Source organism: Hevea brasiliensis, chromosome 1 (assembly GCF_030052815.1).
Source record: "Hevea brasiliensis isolate MT/VB/25A 57/8 chromosome 1, ASM3005281v1, whole genome shotgun sequence".
Classification (NCBI taxonomy): domain Eukaryota; kingdom Viridiplantae; phylum Streptophyta; class Magnoliopsida; order Malpighiales; family Euphorbiaceae; genus Hevea; species Hevea brasiliensis.
The window spans coordinates 77,970,448-77,981,680 of NC_079493.1; the positions used below are offsets into that span (position 1 = coordinate 77,970,448).

The 11,233-nt window shown below is 32.8% G+C and overlaps 1 non-coding gene across 1 annotated transcript; it reads left to right on the forward strand.

The window, feature by feature from the left end:
- The first annotated feature begins 9,852 nt into the window (after window positions 1-9,852).
- On the forward strand, window positions 9,853-10,065 carry LOC131170156 (small nucleolar RNA U3). The gene has a single exon (XR_009141100.1). It is a non-coding gene; the product is annotated as a small nucleolar RNA U3 (small nucleolar RNA).
- The last annotated feature ends 1,168 nt before the right edge of the window (window positions 10,066-11,233 follow it).

Consider the following 11,233-nt stretch of genomic DNA (forward strand, 5'->3'; position numbering starts at 1 on the left):
AATTGTTTCCTCGCGCAGGTACTGAAGGTAAAGCCCAGATAAAAATATTAAACAGAGATATTGGAGTTTTAATCTGCAAAAGTGTCTGAAGTATTCAAGGTTATCACCTCTTCAGCAATGCATGTAGATAGGGCCCACATAGATTATATTTTATATTTTGTATAAAATGCTTAGATATTGTATTGTAATGTATATTATGAGCAGGTCATTAATAGAAATGCGATGTAAATTAATTAATTAGCTTTTTCATATGTAATTAATTTATATATCATGTAAATTATGAAATTTTGTAATTATTTTGTAAATTATGTAAATTAAGGAAATTTGAAAATTTTGCTTATGTAATTTGAGAATATTTACATATGAATTGAGTATGAATGGAAATGTATGAAAATGATTATGAAATTGAAATGTATGGATGAGATTTGAAATATGAGAAAATTATGAGAATGATTGATGAGATAATTATGATTAACATGGATAAGATTTTATTTTGAAAATATTGTTGAATTTCAAACAGGTGAATATTGAAATATGCCAAACGATAATAAAATAGGGGAAACTCTACTGGTTTCTCCGTCAAAAAATAATTGATATTAAATTAAACGAATTCAAAATTATTAAAAAAAATAAAGTAAGATAAGTTAGGGTGCTCCGGCACCGATTGTAGTGCGCCTTGCTCGGCTATACTATAGTCGGGTGATGGGTGTTACATTTATTGGTATCAGAGCACGGTTTAGGCATTTCTAGGCATAGATAGATGGAAAGGGATAGCGTGCATATCATGCATTGCATTCATAAGAGTCAAGGTGACACTATTGTAGATCTGTATTTCTCATTTATTTTAGGCTAAGGTATGGAATAAGAGAGTGAAGAGACAATAAGTTAGCAAATAGAGATGAGAAGGAGACTGTACTTAAGATGAAAAAGGATAAGTACAAAATTATTTGAGGAAAGGATTGTGACTAAGGAGAAAGTGAAGTATGATAACATGGAAAGGTGTAGAAGTAAGGAGGTAGCAGTTCATTGATTGCTTATGTCAGGTAAATTTCGAGGATGAAATTTTTGTTAGAGGGGAAGAATTGTAACACCCCTCACTGTAACCATTCCATACATTCTACTGTTCCGGTGATCGGTGTCGTTCTGGACAGTTAGAACATTTGAAAAAAAAAATTAAACTAGAGTGAAGAACTATAATTAACTCAAATATTAATAAGAAAAATGTAGAAAAAATTTTAGAAATAAAATACAACCAAGTTAAGTGAGCCGGTGCCCTAGCGATGGGTAACCCAGTGGGAAGTTGCGCAGTCTTCACAACTAGAAGCCCTAAACCCGTGAGAAAATTCATGAAATATTTTTTGGGACTCCAGAGAAGAGTCATTGAGGTTTCTATTGCATTAGAATGCCAAGAAAAGGTTTAGAAAAATTTTTCAATCGATACAGACTTTTTTGGCTCAATAAGCCAAACGGAGGGCATTTTGGTCATTTCATCTTCGGAGATGATTTTTGACCGACTTGTCCAGTTAAGTAAATAATTATTATGATCTAAAATATGAATAAATATTGCTAAAAATTGAATTGAAAATAAGTAGAAAAGAAAAGAAAAGAAAATAGATGAAAATATGAATTTTGACATCACATCACGCCATTAAACCACTCCCACCCAATTACATTGTGACACCTATTCATAAAGTTAATTAAAAGCATAAAATGGGCAGAATATTTGAAGAAAACAATCAGCTCTTTCTTCTTTTCCCAAACAATGAAAAGTCATTTCTTCTTCCACCTCCATTGATGCTCAACAAAAGCTTTAATTCCCACTTGATTTCACCATAAAACCTCACCCTCTCTTCACAAAAAATTTCCCTTACCACTAGAGCTAGACTTGGGCAGCCATTAGAAGAGGAGAAAGTGAAGGAAAGTGAAGGGTAAATATTCATCCAAGAGGTTAGTGCTAATTTTCTTGCTTCTATTCTTTTCTAAGCATGAATTTAAGTTGAGTTAAGTTGACAATTTGATGAAAAATGAATTAAAGATGCATAAACTTGCCCCATGAAATTTTGGCAGCCTTAGGGTACCTAGGGTTTCAACAATTTGATTGCATAATAGTTATGTATGGCTGCCATTAAACAAGATTTTTGTGTTTTAATTCATGGATTGTATGTATATAGAGAATTGAAATTGTTGGAGTTAGGGTTTGGGCTCCAAAATTTTGATTTTTGTTTAAGTATTGGTGAAAAGAGACTGTAATAGTCAATTAGTGACCATTTGGTCATGTTTGAGTAGGAAATTGAGTGAATGGTTCTAATAGAATTGAGGTTATGTATGCTGTCCAGTGTGCATTGCAGGACTGGTTATGAGTCCAGCAGGTTTGGGTAGCAATAAATAGAGTTGTATAGGTTCAAATGATACAAGGCTAATTGGACATGAAACTAGACACATAATGGCAAAACTTTGGTGAAGAAACCCTGCCCAGAAAACCAAACTAAGTTGACCTAAAAATTACGCCATTCCGGGTGACCAACATGCTATCCCTGGAAAATGACCAAATAAATAGTGTTTGTTCAAATGGTCATAACTTAGTGTAGAAAAGTTCAATTGATCTGAAATTTTACCAGCAGATAGCTGAGACATAGCCCTACAACTTTAATGAAGAACATAAATCTAAATTCTGAACATAACCTAGTCAAATTTCCAGCCAAACTTAGGTCACCAAATCTTCCAGAACCAGTTTTGCCCAGAATTTTGGATTCTGTCTAATCTGGCCAGTTATGGTTTTTAGGCCATAACTTGAGCTACAAAACTCCAAATGGAGTGATTCAAAAAAAAGAAATGTAACTAGACACAATATGGAACAACTTTCATGAAGACAATTTTATCAAATTCCTACTGTACAAATGACCAATGGAATAATAATCCTAGGGTATAAAACCTGAAAATTTTGAATGACATAAGATAAGCTATGAAATGGTATTGGAAACTAATACCAACAAAAATAAAATGCAAAATGTGGTATCTTGGAGAACTTAGGTTCAATAAATTTATTATGTATTAAAAATTCAACAATTTAAGTGAATAGTAATGTGAATAGTAAAACAAAGACAAAAAGTATAATAACTAAATTGGTAGAGGAAATTAAGGTATGAAATTTGGAATCCATGAAACATTCATGGATTACTTGGAATAGAAATAGTAATTCACCAAAATGACTTAATAAACATTTAAGTTATGTGAGTATATGGTTAAGATTTGTATTTCCATTATTAGTAGGTCTAATAAAACATGAGTGATACCACTTGAATATGAAATGAAATTAACCTAGATGGATTGTTGAGTATAAATAGGATGAGGTTTACATTAGGATTTATGTTTCTATTACAAATAAGATAATAACACCTTGTATGAGTTATGAATTCATATAAATATTGTAATAAATAAATGAAACACATGAAAATATGAATGAAACATTAGTTCTCTTTATAAGAGAAAGGAAGAATGTTTTGAGTACAACGGTATATGAACACCATTGTTGTGAATTGTGATCAATATGATGATGTAAGGAATGTATAAATATTATGATGAATGTATAAATTATGAAATTTATCATGAAATAATGAAGTCATAAAACACAATATATTAATATTTAATGATATTATTTGCCCTTGTATTGCCTAGACATGTGTGTCAATTGGATAGTTTGACATGCCAAAAGGGTAATATTTTAGCAGTACTGCGAAAGGTTTTAGGCCTGTATTTATGGCTTTATGCCTGTATTCATGGCTTTATGCCTGCATTCATGGCTTTATGTCAACATTCATAGCTTTTATGCCCGATTATGTGTTATCATGGCTTTTTAGCCATACTGACTGCATACGTGGTTAACGTTCTGCGTCCCATGGTACGATGGCGCGAGGCACCGTGGTGTCTAGTGCCAACGACCCATTATCCAGTTTAGTCAGCCTATCATAGGTTACTTGGGCACCTCGAAATTATTAAGAAAATGCTAAAAGATTAGCAAAAAAAATTATAACATACATAAATATTGCAAATGTGACTTACATAATAATATAAGCATAAATTTATTATTTTTAGATCATTTTTCTATGTACATTATTCTGTACATTGGCAAAATAAATACTTCCAAAGAAGACTAAATTAGGATAAAACATATTAAATTTTAGAAACCGCACGTGAAGTATAAATAAATCTTAATTATTTGAATTATGCTTTATTTCTATCTTTATTTGTATATTATTTCCTTGTTATATTATTGCACCACTAAGCAGCAATGCTTAGCGCGATGGAATTGTTTCCTCGCACAGGTACTGAAGGTAAAGCCTAAATAAAAATATTAAACAGGGATTTTGGAGTTCTGATCTGCAGAAGTGTCTGATGTATTCAAGGTTGTCACCTCCTCAGCAATGCATATAGATAGGGCCCATATAGATTATATTTTATATTTTGTATAAAATGCTTAGATATTGTATTGTAATGTATATTATGAATAGGTAATTAATAGGAATGCGATGTAAATTAATTAATTAGCTTTTTCATATGTAATTAATTTATATATCATGTAAATTATGAAATTTTGTAATTATTTTGTAAATTATGTAAATTAAAGAAATTTGAAAATTTTGCTTATGTAATTTGAGAATGTTTACATATGAATTATGTATGAATGGAAATGTATGGAAATGATTATGAAATTGAAATGTATGGATGAGATTTGAAATATGAGAAAATTATGAGAATGATTGATGAGATAATTATGATTAGCATGGATAAGATTTTATTTTGAAAATATTGTTGAATTTCAAATAGGTGAATATTGAAATACGCCAAACGATAATAAAATAGGGGAAACTCTGCTGGTTTCTCCGTTGAAAAATAATTGATTTTAAATTAAACGAATTCAAAATTATTAAAAAAATAAAGTAAGATAAGTTAGGGTGCTTCGGCACCGATTGTAGCACGCCTTGCTCGGCTACACTGTAGTCGGGTGAGGGGTGTTACACTAGTTGTGCACAAGCCTCTTTGTTGACTAATTTACTTCACCTTTCTTTTCTCTTTCGAAGATTCCCTTTTTAACTGAAACATATAATTTTAAAGTGCTTCAGTATCTATTTCTAATACTTAAATTCCAATAATTTCTTTGTAGACTTATCCTACCTATTACGGTTTATAAATTTTGGGTCTCTCACATTTTTGTGTATGGTGGCACTATTGATGTCAAAATGTTGACTTTTCTATAGTTAATGGGCTATTAGTTCTAATTGCACCCATATACCACATTTTGGGTGTTAATTTTGATGGCATTGATTGCCAATTCAATTTCTAAGTCTCCTAAGAGAAATTAGAATTTTTCAGTTTTGGTCTCCTATTTTTTACTATTCCATTAGTCTAGTTACTCTGAGAATTTAGCTAAGTATCCTTCATTAAAGTTGTTTCTTATTGTCTTAGCTTTAATTCTCTTTTTGAATCACTCCATTTGGAGTTTTGTAGCCCAAGTTATGCCTATTTTTTTAAGGCTGGCCGTATTTGGTATTACCTAGAATTCTGAGCATTTTCTAGATACTGGCAGTTTTGGTGTGTTGACTACAGGTGACTTTTTGGATAGGTTATGGTCAAAATTTGGATTTGTGTTCCTCATAAAAGTTGTAGTGCTATGTCTCAGCTTTCCATCAGTATAAAATTCAGGTCATTTGGACCTTCCTAGACCAAGTTATGACCATTAGAACAAGTATTGTTCACATAATCATTTTTGTACAGTGGCAATGTGCCAAATCCGGGTTTGACCTAATTTTACCACTTTGTGTTCAGTTTTAGGTCAGGGTTTCTTCACCAAAAATATTGCATTATGTGTCTAATTTCACCTCCAATTGGCCTTATACCAATTGGAGCAACAGAATTCACTTTATGGCCTGTTAACCTTGCTACAATCATTAGTCCAGAATTCAACACAATGACTCACTATAATTCCATAAATTTCTTTCATTCATTTGGCATCGATTCTTATCAATTGCACTTCATGTGACCTTAATTTACCATCACCATATCAATTGAGTAACCTATCATGAAAACCTTAACTTCACCCAAACCCTAATCTCTACTTTATAATTCATACAATTTCAAGCTATCTCACTTCACAATTCATGCTTACTACATTACCACACCTTACAATTCATGTTCAATTCAAATGAACATCATCAAACCCTAATTCATCACATGTTTGTTGAATTCTATATAGTCCCTTAACTTATCTTTTGTTTTACTTTTCAACAATTTCTTACTCAATTCAATTACCTAAGCATGAATATAAAGAAAAATTTAAAGAACTATCACTAACCTTTTCTTGAATTTCCAATCTTCTATTTCTTTCACTTTCTCCCTTTCTTTCTAGTTCCAAGCTTCTCTCACCAAGGTCTAGTTAAGGGTGTTTAGTGGATAATTTATGAAATTTTAGGATGAGGTTAGGAGTTTGAAAGCTTAAGCAAGCTTGGTTATGGAGGATTATTGAGAGAGAGAGCCAAGAGAGAGGGATGGCTACTTGGTGTTGAAGAAGACAATTACAATTTTTTTATTTATTTATGAGTATTTATCCCTTAATTTGACTTAGTAAAATAATTAATTAAATTGATAATTATTTAGGAAATCATGCTTATGTCATGGGGGTGATGTCATCATTCTTATTTTAATTTCTTTTCTTTTCCTTTGTTTTTCCATAACTTCTTCAATTTAAATCTATATTTCAAAATTTTCATTTCTCAGATTTTATTGGACAGTTAGGTCATGAGTCACCTCTAGGGGTGAATTGACCAATTTGCCCCTTGCTTGTCTGATATGGTTTACAAATAATTAGATTTTTTTTGGGATCCTTGACCTAATTATTTAACCTACTTAAAAATTCTTTTTCGTGATTTTCTCTTTTCCACTATGTGAGCAATAGTCCTAAGGACCACGACGCCACATTTTCCGGTTCAGAATTCGGGTTACGATTAACCTCACAGTCATTTCTCGGGAAGGTCACCCATCGCTGTGACTCCCGGCTCATTTAACTTTTTATGCTTTGTTTTTCTTCTTTATAATTAACTATTTGGTAATTACTAATTATTTGCTTTCAGGGCTTATCTAGTTGTCTTAGATGTGATTCTAATCCCCTTAATTATTCGGACCCATACCAGTCACCGAAATAGTAAAATATACCAGGCTATGCAAATAGGGGTGTTACAATTCTCTCCCCCTTATAATAAATTCCATCTCAAAATTTTTCCTGGTATCAGTCTCTGAACAATTGTGGGTGCTGTCTCTTCATGTCCTCCTCTCGTTCCCAAGTAGCCACCTGGCCCAAATGATGGTTCCACGATACTTTACCCAATACTATTTACCTAATCATTGGTCCTCTCCATTCTAGTCAATAATCTTGCTGATATTCGTAACATTTCTTTATTACATCTGAACTAACTATTCGAATTTTCACTTCCAAAACTCTTTTATCCATCAATATTCTATAACTTATTTTGCACTGATGTGCAATCATTACTTCCTTTTGTACTGTGCTATAACCTTTCGATTTTTTAATTTTAGAGTTTTAAATCCCGGGTTAGGATTTTCAAACTCCTTTCTACTAAGAAAACTTTATCTTATCATAACTATACCAAAATCGATGCCGTTTGCAACTATTCTTATCTTGGCACACTATTGGGCAGTACGTAGCTCTACACAATAATCTCAAGTTAGTACTGTAATCTGCAGCTTACAGTACAAACATCAAGAACATTGTATCATTACTACGATACAGCCCAATAGATCAAACTTTTCTATATTTTATCATTTTTGAATTCACTAATATCCAAAACTTATTCTGATTACCGTATCCATTGACAATTACTAGCAGCAACATCTTTGCCCTCATCTAGAGCAATTATATTACTATAATTTACTTTTAAGTCCTTTTGCCTTATATTAAGTAGGCTCACTAATTAACTTATAATTTATTGTATACTAATAAATATTTTTAACTGACAAGTTTTTCCAAAACTAATGTCAATCACACTAATTATCATAGTTTATATCCTAAAGGACTAGTTATTAATGTCACACCTTACCCCTCCATAAGGCATAACATGATCCCATAGTATACCTAATGAATTACCAAACTTCTTCTACTGATAACCCTTTAAATACACTACAAGGGATTTTAAACCTTTTCTTATTTTTTTTTTTTACAATGGTGAGCACTTTTGACAAGTGTTAAATATTTTTTTTTTTTAACTGAAGTGAAACCAAATAACATATCTGAAGTATCAATAATTTCTGTAAAAATTTTAGCAGAGTGCCATCGGTATTTTGAATAAGACAGTTCTTTAAAAACCTATAAAAAGCACTTCCAATATATTTGTTCAATCCCAAACTCCAATAATAGTTCAACACAAATAAATTTCTCAACATTTTTCGAACTCAATTCAACATCAATTCTCAGTATTTCCAAAGATAGACTACAAAATGACTGAGTAGTTCAAAAGTTGAGATAAGAGAAATATATTACAACTTTATTTTACAACTTTAGTTTACAACTGCTCAATACCAAGTACAATATATACATACAGTGCACATATATTACAATAAAAATTACAAAAATATGGTATACTCAATATACCCGGCATAATCCCAAAATGTAGCATAAGTAGCCTACTCTGCTGCTCTGTCTATTTGTCTACCTGCGACAGCAATGAAAAAGCTATCGCTGAGCCAATGTCTCAGTGGTGCACAACATTAAGAAAATGCAATTTAAAACCATAAACCATAAATCATATAAACTGTGGATACTTAAAATCATAGTTAAATTCAAAAGATAGAGAATGTCATAAAGAATTTAAACTCCATTTCACAATGTCTCAATGAATATCAATAAATCACACATACAGCTTAATCATGATTCCAAAGTCCAATTCGTCCCAAAAGCCGATGGCTAGTGAGGAATAACATAGCTAGCTAGCAATTATATGAGTACTCATCCTATTCATCCTCAACTGGCACACACCTTAACACTTCAGCCAAAGAGGGAATTCAAAGCCAATTCATCTCACTAGATAAGCTAGCGAGGAATTCAATTAAATATACATGATAGCTGTGGTTTCAAACCATTTGTAATATTTTTGAAGCAATAAGTATCCATTAAATAGCATTCAAACAAATTTTTCACAGTTTAAACAATAACATAAAAATTGTTATAATTTATTTCAATTGAAAATTCAAAAGAAATAACTGTTGTGCACAAACCTCTAATGAGTAGCCTCTTGGAATTGAATCAGTGGTTCTTTCTCCTTCTCTGAGTCTTTGTTAACTGAAACACCCAATTTGAAGTGTTTCAGAACTCTTTTAAATTATTTCTAATAATAAAGTTCAATAATTAAATTTATTTAATACTATTGCTTTCCTTAGTCAACCTATAATGTTGAACTTTGATGCACTCTAGGGGTATTAATTTTAACGTTACCAATATGTCACATGTAACGATCGGGCGCCAACCACTAGAGGAATTGTCCGCTTTGGCCATAAGTCTCATGGTTTTGTCCCAAAGGTGAAACGGAGAACTTCCTAGGAGGTCACCCGTCCTAGGATTTCTCTCAAGAGAGCACGCTTAACCCTGGAGTTCTTCCAACTCTCCAGGCCATTCCACCAAAAGGCACCTCTGTGATTAGTTCCACCATTTTATATATCATTACTTTTTGAACCTAAGACCATCTCCGTGCTTTGTCGATGTGGGATTTACCTACGGGACCTTTCTCTCCTCCTTTTGGGACTCAGCGTCTTGGCTGAGGTTTGCCCCACCATCACCCAAGAGTACACGCGAGCGGCTTTGATACCAATTATAACGGCTCGTACGTTTGTGTCCTTTAGCACAAAGGAGACAGGAACCTAAGTCTAGTGGATGAACCATAACCGTGGGATTAGAGCGTGATTAACGGCTAGATCAGTTCTTCAGAATTGCTCCGGGCTATAGAGGATCGCTCTCAATTGGAATTTCCTGACTGGGTTGGTCCCACAGTTGTCTGACAGATTAGAAAAACTTTTAAAAGGACCCGTAGGCAAATCCCACATCGACAAAGCACGGAGATGGTCTTGGGTTCAAAAAGTAATGATATATAAAATAGTGGAACTAATCACTAGAGGCGCCTTTTAGTGGAATGGCCTGGAGAGTTGGAAGAACTCCAGGGTTAAGCGTACTCATTTGAGAGAAATCCTAGGATGGGTGACCTCCTAGGAAGTTCACCGTTCCACCTTTGGGACAAAACCATGAGGCCTATGGCCAAAGCGGATAATTCCTCTAGTGGTTGGAGCCCGATCGTTACATCACATTTTATAGTCCTTTAGTGTTGGTATATGTTACCAATTCTATTTTTAAGTGTATTGCATTTTATTATAATTTATCAGATTTTGGTATGTTATTTTGACCTAACAGAATGACCTAGTTTCCTCAGTTTTCGGGTTCTGGTCCGAATTACAAACTTGTAGGTCTATGTCTTAATGAACTTTTACCACAAATTTTAGGTCATTTGAAGTTTACTAGACCAAGTTATGGTCATTTTACTATTGCTGGACATATTGTACTAAAATGGCAACCTTAGGTCATTTTTAGGTCATTTCCGATTCTGGCAGTTTTTATATGCAAACTTGTGCAAGCATTTTAACTTGGTTTTGGTCATTTCTGGGTTTTGGTGTCTTCATAAGAGTTGTAATTCTATGTCTAAGCTTTCCATGGTATAAATTTCAGGTCATTTGGACCTGTTTTGAGTGAGTTATGTCCAAAATACTGACTGCTGTTCAAATCGTCAATTTTCAGGTTTGTAAAGTCACTAATCCGAATTTGGTCAATTCTCATGTCACTTTTTAGACAGAATTTAGGTAAGCTTTCTTCATGAAAGTTGGAAAATTTTGTGCCTAGTTTCACCTCCAATTGGCCTCATACCAATTGGAGTCACACACTTAGGGTTATAGGCTCATTTGCATACTGCCCTTACATGTCTCTCAAATACCAAACCCATCACACATTCACCAACTATATCTTCACTTCCCCAAATAATTCTGCATTTGGTACTAACCATAACCATTCATTAGTTTACATTATATTAACTTTGGGTAGAATATAACCAATTGGCAATGCACCATTTACACTTCCATTTCATAATATCCAATTTCAACAATACATAAACATGAATACCTCTCATTA